Genomic DNA, 16,986 nt, shown 5'->3' with positions numbered 1-16,986 from the left:
TAATTACTTCAGATTAATTTTTTTCCTGGCACTGTTGAGGGATTTAAACAGTAACTGGGATCAATAATGGAGACCATTGGAAACAAATGCAATAACTTCAGTACTCTGACCCCAAGGCACCTTACAAAAATAGTTCACCAAATAAGTAATCCTCAGTTAAAACTTATCCTAGGAATGAATAATTGCTACTCCCTTTTTGGAAACTGATAGATTTAATCATATTAGGTCAAACCAAATAAAAATCCTATTATATATTAACTGGTATTTTAGGCTCTTCTTTTCACTACAGTTAGATTATATGAAAGACATTATGCCATTAACCTTTTCTGCAGCTTTTTTTGGAACAGGTTCTGCAATTTCCTTACAATATCCACAGCTGGCTGCTCTTATCCTGACAGGTCAAATGAACATTTCTGGAGAACTATGAACAAAATGCCAAATGAATCTATTCTGGTGAAATCAGATTACATCTCCTTGAGTGTACACCTGTCAGTAAACTTTAAGCTCAGAACTTACTGTTAACATTTTAATCTTTATGATACACTCTGAGAGATAGGTGCAGTTATACTGTATAATTATGCATACCTGAGAGAAAACAATGCACAGGAAACAAAATGAACACCAATGCCAGGATAAACTTGTTTACACAGAAAGCATTAAGTGTGTGAAACCACAAAGACTAGTTGGAGGAGAAGAGAGAGAAGTTGATGAGAGGATTAGAGAAAAGTTAATGAGAGGATTAGAAAGATGCTTTGAAAGGGCATGGTCTGGAAAGGTGGTAGGAAATTTGTGTGCTGTCTAATCCCACATGAGTTTTTGGACCAAATTTTGTGCAATAGCCTTCATTCACAAGTTTGCAATCTTCAAGGAGCTCTGAGAAGATCTGTGCTAACAATGATTTATGTAGGATAAAGTTATGACAACAGCTGATACTGTATCTGAAGACCATTAAGTGTAATGGAAAGGGGAGTGATTTAAAAAAGGATTTTTTTTCATAGAGAGCAGTGATGATCTGAAACATTTAGCTTTTCAGACAAATATTGGACAAGGACCCAAGGTGAGATAATTTCCAGGGAAAATGGGAAAGAGTGTCAGGAATGAAACTGAGGAGGTTGCTTCACTAGGATGATATGCATTTGATTAACTGAGAGCCCTTTATCCAGTAACAATCATATGGTTCTATGATTCCATGATACTAAAGCGTATTCCAAATGTTTAGTAAATAATCTAGCTCATGACATATATACTGAATAATAATGTATGCACTTGCAAATTATACTGTTGGCTCTGAAACTCAGAAGTCCAGTGTTCATTCTTTTCTTGAGCTAAAGACTGTAACTTATATGCTGTAACATACACACATACTATTTCACTAACCAAGAGGAATTTTCTTCACATTCAAAAACATAAGAAATTTTGCAGGTGCTGGAAATCCAGAGCAACCCACACAAAATGCTGGAAACATCTATAGAAATGAATAAACTGTCAATGTTTTGGGCTGAGAACTTACATCAGGACTTGACCTGCTGAGTTCCTCCAGCATGTTGTATGTGGTGCTCTTCATGTTCAATATGGAAATATAGATTTTTGTGTTCTACTTCCATCTCTTAAGTCTGTAGATTTTTCATATTTGTAAATATTGCAGTACAAAATCCATAACTGTGAGAAATATCATAGTAGAAGCCAGGGAGCAGAAGAACTTCACAGTCAGCCTTGGAGAGAGTCTCAATTTTTTGAGAGTGCACATAAAGGACGTTCTCAGATGGTCCCTCAAAACCATGTCTGTGGTCAAGAAAACACAACAGCATCTCCATTTCCAGAGGAGATTGAGGTGAGTGAAGTGCCCCACCCCCACCCCCCTTTATAACCAATTTTTACAGAAGCACCATGAAAGGTTCCCTGACGAGCTGCATCACCATCTGTTAGAGGAATTTTAAGGCATTTGACAAGTTGATACAAAGGAACGTGGGGACTGTTGAGAGGATCTTTGGTATCTCTCTTCCATCAGTCTGAGATATTTATCAGGAGCACTATGCACACAGGGCCCTTAGCATTGTCAATGATCCTTCCCATCCATCCAATACTTCTTTTGACCCTCAACCATCAGTTCAAGTTTAATTATCATCACATTATACATGAATACCCATGAATATTGCCAACGAAACAGTGTTCCTCTGGTGCCAAGATGCAAAACACAGTACCAATAGTCATACACAGTGCAAGGCACATATAGCATATATAAAATAGCAGTAAACATACAGTCACACAAAAAATATAATATAGCCCAAGTTCCTGAGTGACACGTCCTGTAGATTAATGGAATATGAATGTTGTCAGCAAGAAGAAGCCCTCAATAGTCTGCAAATGAATTCAGTCACACACACAGGCGTGCACACTGAGTGAATACTGGTGAGCAACATCGACAGACGGGATCTGTTGGCATTTCAATGAGGATGTCATGCTACACCACCCCCAGGTCTCCCTTCCTGGCAGTTGCAACAAGCAACACTGCGGCACGGTGTCTGGTCCACGCTACAATTGAGGTCACGCATCGTTGGTCTCCCCAATAAACCAGTGAACCAGCCTTGCGGTAACCTATGTTACCTACGTCCAGCAGGTTCTTACGAATCAGAAGAAAAATGTCCAAGAAAATGACTTACTGTTACACACTGTATTATCACACAAACTCCAATGCTTTACTGAGGCAGGCAGCAACAGGGTCCACACCAAGTCCAACTGCTCCAGCGCCTCAGCCAACAAGTTGGACTGGGCGATTCTTGCAACACTTGAAGTTCTTAATGTCCTGCAGTGTATTGCCATTGTAGCAAAGACAAATGAAAAAGCCAAAAACACATTTAGCTGGCCCCAGAGAGGCAGCTGTGTACAGGTGCACCACCATCTCAGGCAGACAGGAGGTATGAACTGTAGCATTAGGACAAGAACTGTTATGATGGGAACCAGCTTCTTTCCCCAGACCACAAGTGCACTGAACTCTCTGCCACCACCCAGGTCCCGGCACATGTGGAGCCCCAGTTGTGTTACCCTGTTTATTTTTTAACTTGTGTCACCAATGGACATTATCATTTGTTAATTTACTGGTGATAATATTCCTTTAGGCTTTATGTGTGTGAATTATTTGCATTGTGTTTTGCACCTTGGTCTGAACGTTGTCTGGTTTGGCAGTGTACATGTGTACGGTTGAATAACAATAAACTTGAACTTGCATGTGAACTTGAACTTGAATCCATGTACAGATTTGTATTTACAATTAGGGGAGAAAAGAAATCAGAGTCATAAACTGAAATTTGTGTTTTGGACAATGTAACCATTAGGAACATTGAGACAGAATTTCCATGACAATATGTCCATCATCTTATATTTGTGATCCAGCCTTGGCAAGCCTATCTGTGTGGATGAAAAAAATTGAGAAATGTTCCATATATTTTGTGTACATACTCTTGTGCATTGTGCACAACCTTATGAATTATGGATGTACTGTCTCATGGAATGTTAGTGGACACACCTGTGGGATTCTTGATGCACATTCATGCATTATGGATTTACACTCTAATAGATTCTGGGCATGTCTTTCTGTATTGTTGATAACAGATGAAAGAGATGAATGTTAATACAGCAACTGCTGGAAAACCTTACAAAATGTCCATACAAGTACAAGTGGTGAGTATTGTTTCCTCCCTAACTAAAGTTGCTTCTTTGTGTCAGCTCATGCAGCCCTCAGACCTCAGGATAATGTCCAGGCTGGCATTTCACTGGGAATGTGGACCTGTTTCGAGATATAGGTTTTCAGATTGTTTTTAAACTCAAGATCCTGTCTGCTCCTTCAATAGATGCAAAACTATAAATCTATATAAAGAAATTTCTCCGCATCTCTGTTTTAAATGGATGCCCTTGTGTCCTGAGACTGCGCCCTTTTGTCTTAGACTCTCCACCATGGGAAACATTCTTTCCACATCTACTCAGTCTAGGCCTTTCAACATTCAAAAGGTTTCAATGAGATGCCCCTTCATCATTCCAAATTCCAGTGACTACAGACCCACAGCTATGAAGCATTCCTCATATAACACTTTCATTCCTGGAATCATCTTTTTGACCCTCCTCTGAAAGCTCTCCAGTGCCAGCCCATCTCTTCTTAGATAAGGAGCCCAAAACTGTTCATAATACTCAAGGTGAGGCCTCATCAGTGCCTGCTCTTATATACTAGACTTCTTGAAATGAATACTAGCATTGTATTTGTCTTCCTCACCACTGACTCTACCTGCAACTTAACCTTTAGAATGTTTTGCACAAGGATTCCCAAGTCTCTTTGCATCTCAGCTTTCTGGATTTTCGCACAGCTTAGAAAATAGTCCACACATTTATTTCTACCACCAAAATGCATGGCCTTTTCTGACATTGTATTACATTTGTCACTTTCTTGCCCATTCTCCTAATCTGTCTAAGTCCTCAACGCTACTTGTCCCTACATCAATCTTCAAATGATCTGCAAACTTGGCAACAAAGCTGTCTATTCCATCATCTAAAACATTTATATACAGCATAAATAGAAATGGTCCCAATACCGACCTCTGCAGAACACTACGTCACTGGTAGCCAACCAGAACAGAATTGCTTTATGCAGACTCGCTCCCTCCTACCAATCAGCCAATCCTCTAACCATGCCAGCAACTTTCCTGTAATACCATGGGCTCTTAACTTGGTAAACAGGCTCATGTGTGGCACCTTGACAAAGGCTTTCTGGAAGTCCAAATATACAAGATCCACCACATCTCCTTTATCCATCCGACATATAATCTCCTTAAGGAATTCCAATAGGTTCATCAGGCAAGATTTGCTCTTAAAGAAACCACGGTGACTTTGTACTATCTTGTCCTGTGTCACCAAATACTCCACAACCCCATCCTTAACAATTAACTCCAATATCTTCCCAACCACAGATGTCAGGCTAACTGGTCCATAATTTTCATTCTGCTGCCTTTCTCCTTTTTTAAAGACTGAAGTGACATTTGCAATTTTTCAGTCCTCTGGCAGAATACCAGAGTCCAACAATATTTGAAAGATCATTACTAATGCTTCCACAATCTCTACCATTACTTCTTTCAGAACCCTAGTGTGCAGTTCATCTGGCTTGGGTGACTTATGTACCTTTTGGTCTTTCAGCTTTTTGAGCACTTTCTCTCTTGTAATAGTAATTGCACTCACTTCTCTTTCCTCACACCCTTCAACATCTGGCACACTGCTAATGTCTTCCACAGTGAAGACTGACGCAAAATACTCATTTAGTTCATCTGCCATCTCCTTGGCCTCCATTATTATTTCTCTGGCCTCATTTTCTAGTGGTCCTATATCCACTCTCATCTCTCTTTTATTTTTTTCGTACTTGAAAAAGCTTTTACTCTCGACTTTGATATTGTTTGCTAGCTTGATTTCATTGTCAACTCTTCTCACCTAAAGATTCTTTTAGTTGCTCTCTGTAGAGTTTTAAAAGCTTCCCAATCCTTTGTCTTCCCACTAATTTTTTTTGCTTTGTTGTATGCCCTCTCTTTTGCTTTTACATTAGATTTGACTTCCCTTGTCAGCTATGGTTGTACTATATTGTTATTTGAATTTACTTTGTTTTTGTAATACATCTTCCAGCACCTTCTTCATTTTCTCTTGAAAATCACACCATTGCTGCTCTGCTGTCAGCATCTCCTTCCAATTTATTTTGGCCAACTCCTCTCTCATAATATTGTAATTTCCTTTACTCCACTGAAATACTGCTACGTCAGACTTTACTTTCTCCCTATTGAATTTCAAGTTGAACTCAATCGTATTGTGATCACTGTCTCCTAAGGGTATTTTTTTAACCTTAAACTCCCTAATCACCTCTGGTTCATTACACAAGACAGAATCCAGTATAGCTGATGCCCTGGTCAGTTCAATCACAAACTGCTCTAAAAAGCCATCTCTTAGACATTCAGCAAACTCACTCTCCAGGTTCATTTCTAACCTGCTTTTCTCAATCAACCTGCATGTTGAAATCTCCCAATCTTTCATAACGTTGTCCTTTTCTATTTCCCGTTGTACTCTGTAGTCCATGTCCCAGTTACTGATGGGAAGCTTATAAATACTGCCACAAGGATTCAACATCTTCCGATCCTACGTCACATTGTTCTACTGACTTGATGCCATTCTTTACCAGCAGAGCCATGCCACCCTCTCTGCCAATCCTCCAATCCCTCCGGTACAACATGTAACCTTGGACATTCAACTCCTAACTACAACCATCCTTCAGCCATTCTTAAGTGATGGCTACGACATCATACTTGACTATCTGTAATAGTGCACCAATATCATCCACCTTATTTCATATACTCCCTGCTTTGAGATGTAACACTGGTAAAGTTGGTCAAATTTTTCAGCAATGTTTACTATGTTACAACACTAGCTAAATCTTAAAGAGAATTTTTTGGATGTCCTGATTGCTGCAGAGCAGCCTGAATTTATCAAAGGCAATGTATAAACTTAAGTCTTTCTTTCATCTTTATGACTTGCACCTTGAGTTGCTGGCTCAAAAGAAGAGTGAACAATAGTTGAAAACAGAAAGGTGTTGAAACAAGCAATGGAAACAAAAAACTAAAGGTCAATTCCTATCAGAAAAGTTCAATGCGCCTCAAAAAACTCAATGGATGTTGAGCATTACTGATCCAATTTATTTCAAATCATAAGGTTTCTTCTACAGTGCCTGTCATTTAAATGCAGTAAGATTCTAAACTAAATATCTGGAATGTCTAGGCAAAAGCATTTCACTACCTCATACATTTACTCTTGAGATTTGTCTCAATTCCTCTTATCAAATCCCTGCTAGCAAAAATTTTAGGACTCAAAGCTTCAGTAAGGAAACATGAATAACTTTTTGAAATGATTAACTCACTGAATACAAGAATTGGTAGCCAACAGTTATTGGTCCTTCCCAGTAGAGAAGGTTAAGGTGGAGTAGTGGGTTGAAGTGCTGCATATCAGACTCCCACAGAATTGATGAGGTTCAGGACTTCTCACTCAGTGATGAGGAGCAAGCAAGATAAATCCAAGTCATGATACTGTGTGATTTGGAAGAGAACCTGAACTTGGTGGTATTCCCATGCATCTGCTTGCCTTTGATGTCTTGGCAGTAGAGGTCAGGATTTTGGAAGTGCTTTTGAAGAAAGCCTGGTAAATTGTTGGAGCACATTTATAGATGGTATGTACCACGACAAAGATTCCAGGTGCTGGAAAAAGGGGACGTTCGGGCTGCTGAGAGTGTGCTATTCTAGCCCAAGTTGCTTTGTTCTGGATGATGTTGAGTTTCAGTAATGTTGAAGCTGCACTCACAGAAACAAAAAAAAAAATTCCACCTCACTTAACCAGTAACTTGAAAGGTGTCAGGAGAGAGTCACATGTGATAGGATACCTAGCCTCTGACCTGATCTGTCGTTGTAGCTTGTTGTTTATGTAGCTGTTCCAGTTCAGTTTTAGAATCTGTAAATCCTCCCACAGTGACATGTGGCTATTAATACTAAAAAAAAGAAATTTTGTGACACAATTTTCTTCCATATTGCATTTCATAAAAGAAGAATAAAATCAGTAATTGGCAGTTGAAGCACCTCATAAATGGAAATAGAAATCTTTTACAAATAAAATCAGGAATAGGAAAGACTATTCTAGCTGGCTGAAATCATTTTAGTGGAAATTTTATTCCTGAAATTATCAAATGTTTTAGAGAATCTGACATAGGAAGAGCAGGGGCAAAAACAAATGAACAATGATATCCCGAATCTCTACTTTTAAAGAAAGAGAACTTTAAAATTTAGTCATTAAAATAAGCTGGAGTCTTTGAACATAGAATTTCATATTGTCAGGGTTCCATAGATATTTTAATTTAACATTTTTAAAATTGGTCCTGACACCTTATGTATCCCATATGAATAGCCACATGTAAAATCTCAACAAATGAACCCACTAGCAAATCAATGGGTGCTAGTTATTTAGGAAAAACAAAATGACTTTCATACATTCTTGACAATTATTTGTTACGCACCACAGCTTTATTTTTTTAATTGCCTTTCATAAGATAATAGCAAATTTAAATGTTTTCCTGGAGGATTCTTTGGCATTTGATAATGAGATACTAAAACTGTTTACAGTCAGCTTCTTATGACTGCAACTCATTGCTTATTACAAAGAGAGTTTGTACAGCTTGTGGATTCATCTTCTCTCTTCGTGTGTTGAGTGCTTTAATAATCAAGACAGGGTTTTAGTTTGGCTTTTGTCAGGCCTTCGTGCTGTGGGAAAATACTTTTATCTGAATCAGGATTGCTCCAGATACAATGCTTTCCCTATCAGCACTGCTCACAGGCACTAATTTGTTATGACAATCTTAGTCCTGGAGGCCACTCATAGATGCACAGCCAGAACTCGGCACTGAGTAGCGCTCCATTCATCCTATTTGCCCAACTCCACCCCGCAAAGGCAGATACAATGCTTCCCCTGAGGAGATTGCAATGATCCAGAATTCTGAAATGCTGCCTCTGCACCACTTTCTCAGCCATTCATTCATCTATACTATCATCCTATTCCTGTCCTTTCTAGCATGTGATACTGGGAGTAATCTAGAGATTGCTATCTTGGAGATCCTGCTTTTCAGCTACTTCCCTATACTCATTGTGCAAGAGGCCTCCCCCCTTTCTACCCATGTCATTGTTGCTAATGTGCACCATGACACCAGCCATTCTATGACCTAGCCAAGGAAGGCAAGTAGTCGGTGTAATAAATATGAAACAGTTTCCAGTTGCTGGAAATCCAAAGCAACCCACAAACTGCTTGAGGAACTCAGCAGGTGTGGACCTGAAGAACGGTCTGGACCCGGAACATCAACTATCTATTCATTTTCATCGACGTTGCCTGGCCTGCTGAGTTCCTCTAGCATTTTGTGTGTGTTGCATAGCATATTCAAGTCAAATCGCTTTTATTGTCATTTCAACCATAACTGCTGGTACAGTACACAGTAAAAAGGAAACAACATTCCTCCAGGACCATGGTGCTACATGAAACAACACAAAACTACATAGACCTACACGGGATTACATAAAGTGTACAAAACAGTGCAAGGCACTACAACAATTAATAAACAAGATAATAGGCACAGTAAAGGGCAAATTACAATATAATAATAAATGATGTAAACGTAAACAATGTTTTAGCAGGAAATTGAGAAAGAAATAAGCAAAAATTGCAAAGGGAGTGGAGTGGTGTTCAGGTGTGTGTGTGTGTGTGTGTGTGTGTGTGTGTGTGTGTGTGTGTGTGTGTGTGTGTGTGTGTGTGTGTGTGTGTGTGTGTGTGTGTGTGTGTGTGTGTGTGTGTGTGATAAGTTGGTGTCAGACTAGACTCTGGGTATTGAGGAGTCTGCTGGCTTGGGGGAAGAAACTGTTACACAGTCTGATCATGAAAGCCTGAATGCTTTGATACCTTTTGCCAGATGGCAGGAAGGAGATCAGTTTGTATGAGGTGTGCGTGGGGTCCTTCACAATGTTGTTTGCTTTGTGGATGCAGCCTGTGGTGTAAATGTCCATAATGGCGGGAAGAGAGACCCCGATGATCTCTTCAGCTGACCTCACTATCCAATGCAGGGTCTCGTGATCTGAGACAGCATAATTTCCGAACCAAGCAGTGATACAGCTGCTCAGGATACTCTCAATACATCCCCTGTAGCTTGCCTTTGCTGCTCACTCTACACCGAGCATCACCGTGCGGAGATCACTTTGGCAGTTGCATTGTTACAGAAACCAATAAGGAGATTGACCCGCAAACAGATCCCGTGCATATCTCTGCACAGCAAGAGGAAAGCAAGACCTAGCAGCAAGGTTCTCATCAAAGCAGCAATGCCAGAAGCACGTTTCTCTCTCTATGTATACACTTGCCATACTGACCTCTTTAGCACTGATTCTATCCATGATCTCATTCCTGAAAAGGCAAACCAAGGACTAAGCCTGGTAAAAGGATAGAGGGTGATTGCAATTAATCCTAGCCTGTTTTCTATTTGGAGAGTCAAGTTAAAATTATATGGAATCATTGTTGGAAATAAAATGAATTTATATTTATTTCACCAACTGGGTTTGATAGGCAACCTTCTGTTAAGTTCCTGTCATTCATACATTTAAAACTGAGGGGTAGATTAACTTTGATGCAAAATGTGTAAAATACTGTTTGTTAATGCAGATAGGGTATTATTGAGAATCAAAACTCTTTAATCAGCTCTATTTAATTATTATGGGCAAGTTTCTCAACTCAGCACACACAAAATGCTGGAGGAACACAGCAGGTCAGGCATCATCTGTGGAAATGAACAAACAGTTGGCATTTCAGGCTGAGGCCCTTCTTCAGGACTGGAAAAGAAGGGGAAAATAAAATAAAAAGGTAGGGGGAGAGGAAGAAGGAAAGCTAGAAGGTTATTGGTGAAGCCTGGTGGGTGGGAAATGTCAAGGACTGGAGATGAAGAAATCTGATAGGAGAAGAGAGTGGATCATAGGAGAAAGGAAAGGAGGAGGGGCCCCAGGGAAGGTGATAGGCAGGTGAGAAGAGGTAAGAGATCAGAGTGGGGAATAGAAGAAGAGCAGAAGGAATGAATTTTTTTTTAACCAGATAGAGAAATTGATATTAATGCTATCAGGTTGGAGACTATTGTTATGGTTGGGTCTGTGAAGTCCACATTCCTGTTCATGGTCCGGACCTTTTATACTGTTTTCTGGGTTTTCTGTTGTTCTGTTGGGTGCCTTAATAGAGACACCTGAATTTTCTTTTCTCTCTCTCTTCTGAATCCTTGGAGGTTACTTTGGCAGTTTATCTCGATAGTTACTTCTGCACTAATCTTTGTCTGTTACCTTCGCCTGTATCGCCGTCAAGGTCAACGGCCGGAGTGAGACCGGAGCCTTGCCACGCCAGGATAAGGAACTATCTTTCATTGAGTTTGGAACTGTCTCTTTGTGACCCTGTGTTTACTGTCCGTGTCAAAGAAAAGTCCTAGCCCTACATCCTGTTCTCAAGGAGGGGTCCTGGCTCTGTGTTCTGTGTTCCTGTACTCAAGTCCAAGGCTCTGTGTTCCTGCTCCAAGACCTAATCCAGGTGCTGTGTTCCAACCCTGTACAAGTCTGAGCTTTGTGTCCTTATCCAGTTCTGGTGCCTCTTCCCATCCATGTTCCTCACCCAGCCCTAACCACGTCCAAGTACCTCATTCAGTCCAAGCCTAGTCCTAGAACCTTGTCCAGTCCAAGTAAAGGCTTCGGATTCCCGGTACTATCTTGTGTCTAGTCTGTTCCTAGTCTTAAGTCCTCACCTGGATCCGGGTTCCGAGCCTGAGTCAAGACCGAGTTTCAGGTCCCTGTCCAGTCTCTGGCTTGGAGACCTAGTCCAGGCTCCTTGTTCCAAGTTCCACTTACGGGTCCTGTGTTCCTAGTGTCTCTGTGCCTTGCATTTGGGTCTGCTACCATTGCCCCCTTGTGACAACTACTCAGATGGATATGAGGTGTTGCTCCTCCATCCTGAGGGTCATTTCATTGTAACACAAGTGGAGGCCATGGAATGGACATCAGAATTAAAATGTTGGACAAAGATCAACATGTTGGAACGGGAATGGAAATTAAAATTAAAATGTTGGACATGGACCAATATGTTAGAATAAGAATGGGAACCTACAGGACTGGTAACACGTTCACTGAGTTTAACAGACCAGTGACATTCTGACAGAGCAGAGGTCCAGTCAAGTTCAGAAATCGTTTTCTCACATCCTCACTTATCTACTCACCACTGATATATAATGCCTTTCCTACCAGAAATCTTTTGGACAGAAAATTCTGAAGATTCATCGCCTCCTGAATGAACAGATTTTTCCTTTTCTCTGCCCTGATTAGTTAACTCTTCACTTTGTCGTTATGAGCTCAAGTTCTAGTCACCACAGCCAAAAAAAATATCAATTTGTCTGCTATCCACTCAAGCCCTTAAAGAATTGTGTGCATTTCAATGAGATCTGCTGTCATTGCCCAGTCTGTTTAATCATTCCTCAATAAACAACCCACCTCTTCAGGAATCAATCTTATGTAACTTCGCTGCATTTGTTTTTATTGCCAGTATATCCTTCCTGAGGGAGGAAAACCAGATCTGTACATAATGTTCCAGATTTGGTCTCAATGGAATTCTATATAATTGGAGCAAAATGCTTCTACTCTTGGCCGCAAAGTCAACATATCATTTGCCTTCCTGATGGCTTGCCAAAATTGCATGTTAATTTTCAGTTAATTCATGTTCATTGACATCCAGCTCCCTTAGAGTAACATCCACTGCCAGTCAACATTTAAAAAATAATTTGCCTTTCCGTTTTATTTTCTACCAAAGTGAATAACCTCACATTTTCACTCATTATATTCCATCTGCCATGCCTTGTCCATTTACTTAGTCTAACATACAGTGCATTTCCCTGAAGGAACTCTGAATCATTCTCATAGCTCACACTGCCACCTAGCTTTATATCATTGGCAAATATATGATATACAGAATATAGATGAGTACAGTTTAGGAACAGGCCTTTTGGTACATGATGTTGAATTAATCTGCCTGTACATGATCAATATCCCTCCATCCCCTGCAACTTTGTGTCTGTCTAAAAGCCTGCTAAATGTCATATCTGCTTCTATCACTCACCTTGACAGCCTATTCTAGACACCTATCACTATGTAAACTAAAAAAGTGCCCTGCACATATCCTTTACATGTCTTCCCTCACATTAAACCCATGTTTCCAGTATATGACATTTCTACCCTGAGAAAAAGATTTTAACTGTCTTTCCAATCTATGCCTCTCACTCATAGTGAACACTTCTATCATATCTCTGTTGGTAGCTATTTTGTCAAAACAACCTCCCACATGATAAGGACCAAATAATATTTTGATTGATGGGAATAAAGATAAAAATATTAGGCAGACCAGCTGGATAAATCCTGGCCTTTCAGGCCTGCTACTGTGTAATCTTTCCCATCAACTCAAAAGACCAAGCAGAGCCATGAGCTGTTGTTTAACATTTTTTTCAAAGGAGTGCAGCATTTATATAGTCAACTTCAGGAAAGAAGGAGAAACCTGACTAAGAACAATTGCAAATATTAAACCAATACCTGTGGATGGAAAGAATTTATTGAAGATGTTTGGTCGGAAAGGCATTACATTTCAGAGGTGAGTAGATAAATGAGGATGGGAGAGAATGGTTTCTGAATTTGACTGGACCTCTGTTCTGTCAGAATGTCACTGAATTAAAATCCAGTCCAGTTTGGAAATATAAACCTACCTAAATCAAATATAAACCAATATGGGTTTGTCAAATGCAAATTGAGTTTGATTAAATTGATTACATTTGTTGAAGCTACACAAAGGATGCTGAATTCCACATGGTTGTCAGTGTTTCTATGAACTTAAAGAATGTGCTTGATAGAGTACCGCATAATAAACACTGGACAATGTGAATCCTGCAGGGAGAGTGGCAGTGCAGTACACACTTGGCTTCATGACAGACACTCAGGCAGCCAGTTATATTCTGAGCTGGAATGAAGTTCAATGCCACTCTTCATCGTACTAAGACCACTGCATCTTTTTCCATACATTAATGATTGGGATGCAGCTTGAAACACTGCAGTTGATGCAATACTTGGGAAGTAGTTAAAGCTGAGGGGATGTTAATGATTTAAATTGAACATAGATCATAAACAGAGAAATGTTAACTCAGAGAAAATGATGACAGAACCCAGCAGCAAAGACTGGTAAAGCTGAACTGCTTTTTCCAATGAAACAAGCTTGAGATGTGGCCCATTCGTCATAGAGTCATAGATAAGTACAGCATAGATACAGTCCCTTTGGCCCATCTAGTCCATGCTGAATCATTTAAACTGCCTACTCTCATCAGCCTGCAGGAGCACCATAGTCATCCATATCTCTCTCATCAATATACCTGTCCAAACTTCTGTTAAACATTAAAATTGACCTTCACATGCACCACCTGTGCTGGCAGCTCACTCCACACCCATGATCCTCTGAGTGAAGAAAGTTATGTTCCCCTTAAACTTTTTACCTTTCACGCTTCACCCAACTAGTATCACCCAACCTCAGTGGAAAAGTGGACATAAACCTTACGTCATCAGGAATACCAGATTTCCCTATGTCATTGATATTTCAGCTATTTCAAGCTCTGCTGATTCCTAGAACAACTGAACTTTCCTGAGAAATATTTTCCCCACATTCTTGCCAACTCTCCACATACAGATTCAACAGATACATCTGTACAAGGGGAACAATTCACAGCAGACAGTTAAACTACCAACTTGCACACCTTTGAGATGTGGGGAAAGCTGAGGAAACCACCTGGTTGCAAAGTGATACACAGGCAGAACTGGAGGTAAGGATTGAACTGACGTCACCAGAGCTGTGAGATACTGTGACACAATATATGCAAGGAAGATATTGCCTCTTGGAATCAGATCAGGTAAGGCAATCCCTTAAATGTAGTCAGGTAATCAAGTGATTTTATACCTGATACCATCAGGTGGCTGATGGAAAGATAGAGCGAAGGGGAAGCTGGAGAAGAACTTGATAGTGGAAGGATTTGAAGGATTTATTGAGACGTTGAGATGAAAAGAAGAGGGAGGAAGCTTATTTGTGGTAGAAGCACTAGCACAGAATACTTTATTTCAAAGATTCACTGAAGTTTCTGGTCTCCTCCAAAGATGGTAACCCATCAATCTGTCCTTTCATTGTAATTGTTTTAAGACCACACTCTCTGTGCTCTTGCAATACAAAGATAGCTAATGATACTGTTCTGGTTAAAGACTCTGAATTCCTTCCCCTTAAAACTTCTAATGATGATGACTAGATTTCTACTTCAACAAAACCCCTTCCTTTATTCATGATGAAGTACACGTTTAAAGTTAACATTGGAGCACAGAATCCTTCCCAGTGAACAGGCATGTGACCAGAGACACTGACTGATAACCCAAAGGTTCCTCTGTTCTCCTCTATAGCTGAGATGAATGTTCAACCCTGGAAACTTCCGTCAATCAAACTGTATTTAAATCTCATCAAGCCTGATCAATAGCTCTTTTTTGACTAAACTTCACTTACCCATTTAAAACACTGCCCACCTGAAAAGAATTAACTATTGTATGCACCAAACTAACACTTACTTTCAATTTCTGATAATTCTTTATGTTTGCTATTTTGATATCTGCAAACAATGGAATCGGTGAGTGTTATGGACACTACGGCCTTTAGGATTTGATCTCAGGATGCTGTTGGAACATACTGCCAGGGGTACTGGTAGAGGGAGATCCACATAAGGCTTTCCATTCCAGGACATCTCAAATGTCCTCTTTCTTTAAGGATTGAGGTTTCCCTTCTGCCATTAGCAATGATGCCCTCACCCGCATCTCCTCCATTTCCCACACTTCAACCCTCACCCCATCTTCCCGTCATCACAACAGGGACAGACTTCCCCTTGTCGTCACCTACCACCCTACCAGCCTCCGGATCCAGCACATTATCCTCCACAACTTCCACCACCTTCAACAGGACCCCACCACTTAGCACATTTTTCCCTCTCTACCCCTCTTCGCTTCCCACAGGGATCATTCCCTCCATGACTCCCTGGTCCACACGTCCCTCCCCACGGATCTCCCAGCTGGCACTTATTCCCACAAGCTTAAGTGCTACACCTGTTCCTATACCTCCTCTCTTACCACCATTTAGGGCCCCAAACAGTCCTTCCAGGTGAGGCAACATTTCACTTGTGAGTCTGTTGGGGTCATCAATTGCATCTGGTGCTTCTGGTGTGGCCGCCTCTACATTGACGAGATCCGACGCAGATTGGGGGACCGCTTCATTGAGCACCTCCACTCCATCCGCCACAACATACAGGATCTCCTGGTTGCCACCCACTTCAACTCTGCTTCACATTCCCATTTAGGTATGTCCATAAATGGCCTCCTCTACTGCTAAGATGAGGCCAAACTCAGGTTGGAGGAGCAACACCTCATATACTGTCTGGGTAGTCTCCAGCCCCTTGGTATGAACACTGAATCTCCAACTTATGGTAATTCCCTCCCCTCCCTTCCTGAATCCCAGTTTCCCTCTGTTTCCTTCTCCAGCTGCCTATCACCTCCCTTATGGTTCTGCCTCCTTCTACTACCCATAGTGCTTTCCCCTTACATTCCTTCTTCACCTTTCCTACCTATCCCCTCCCTGATTCCCCTCCCTCACCTTGATCTTACCCCTTCTGGTTTTTCACCTGGCAACTACCAGCTTTCTCCTTCCCACCCTCCCCCCACCTTCTTTATAGGGCCCCTGCCCCCTCCCTCCTTAGTCCTGACGAAGGGTCTCAGCCCAAAACATTGACAGCTCGTTTCCGCGGATGCTGCCCGACCCGCTGAGTTCCTCCAGCGTGTTGTGCGTATTGCTTTGACCCCAGCATCTGCAGTGTACTTTGTGTTAAAGATATTTAAGAGACTTTTAGATAGGCACATGTATGAAAATGGAGAGCTACGTGGGTAGGAATTGACAGATTAATCTTGGAGTAGGTTACAACATAGAACATAGAACAGTACACCACAGGAACAGGCCCCTCAACCCCAACCCACAATGTTGAGCTGAACCAATTAAGCCATAAATCAAATGGCCAAGTAAACTAATCTCTTCTGCTTTCACAATGTCCAAATCATTCCATTTCCTCACAATCATGTGTCTACCTAAATGTCTCTTTAAAATCTCTAATGTATCTGCCTCTACCACCACCCAGGCAGCACATTCCAGACACCTACCACTCACTGTGTAAAAATTGCCCCTCACACCTCCTTTGAAATTACTCCCTGTCACTTTAAATGCGTACCCTCTGGTATTAGAGACTTCCAATTTGGGGATAAAGAT

Source organism: Hypanus sabinus, chromosome 7, assembly GCF_030144855.1.
Source record: "Hypanus sabinus isolate sHypSab1 chromosome 7, sHypSab1.hap1, whole genome shotgun sequence".
Classification (NCBI taxonomy): domain Eukaryota; kingdom Metazoa; phylum Chordata; class Chondrichthyes; order Myliobatiformes; family Dasyatidae; genus Hypanus; species Hypanus sabinus.
This window is presented reverse-complemented; position numbering follows the sequence as displayed.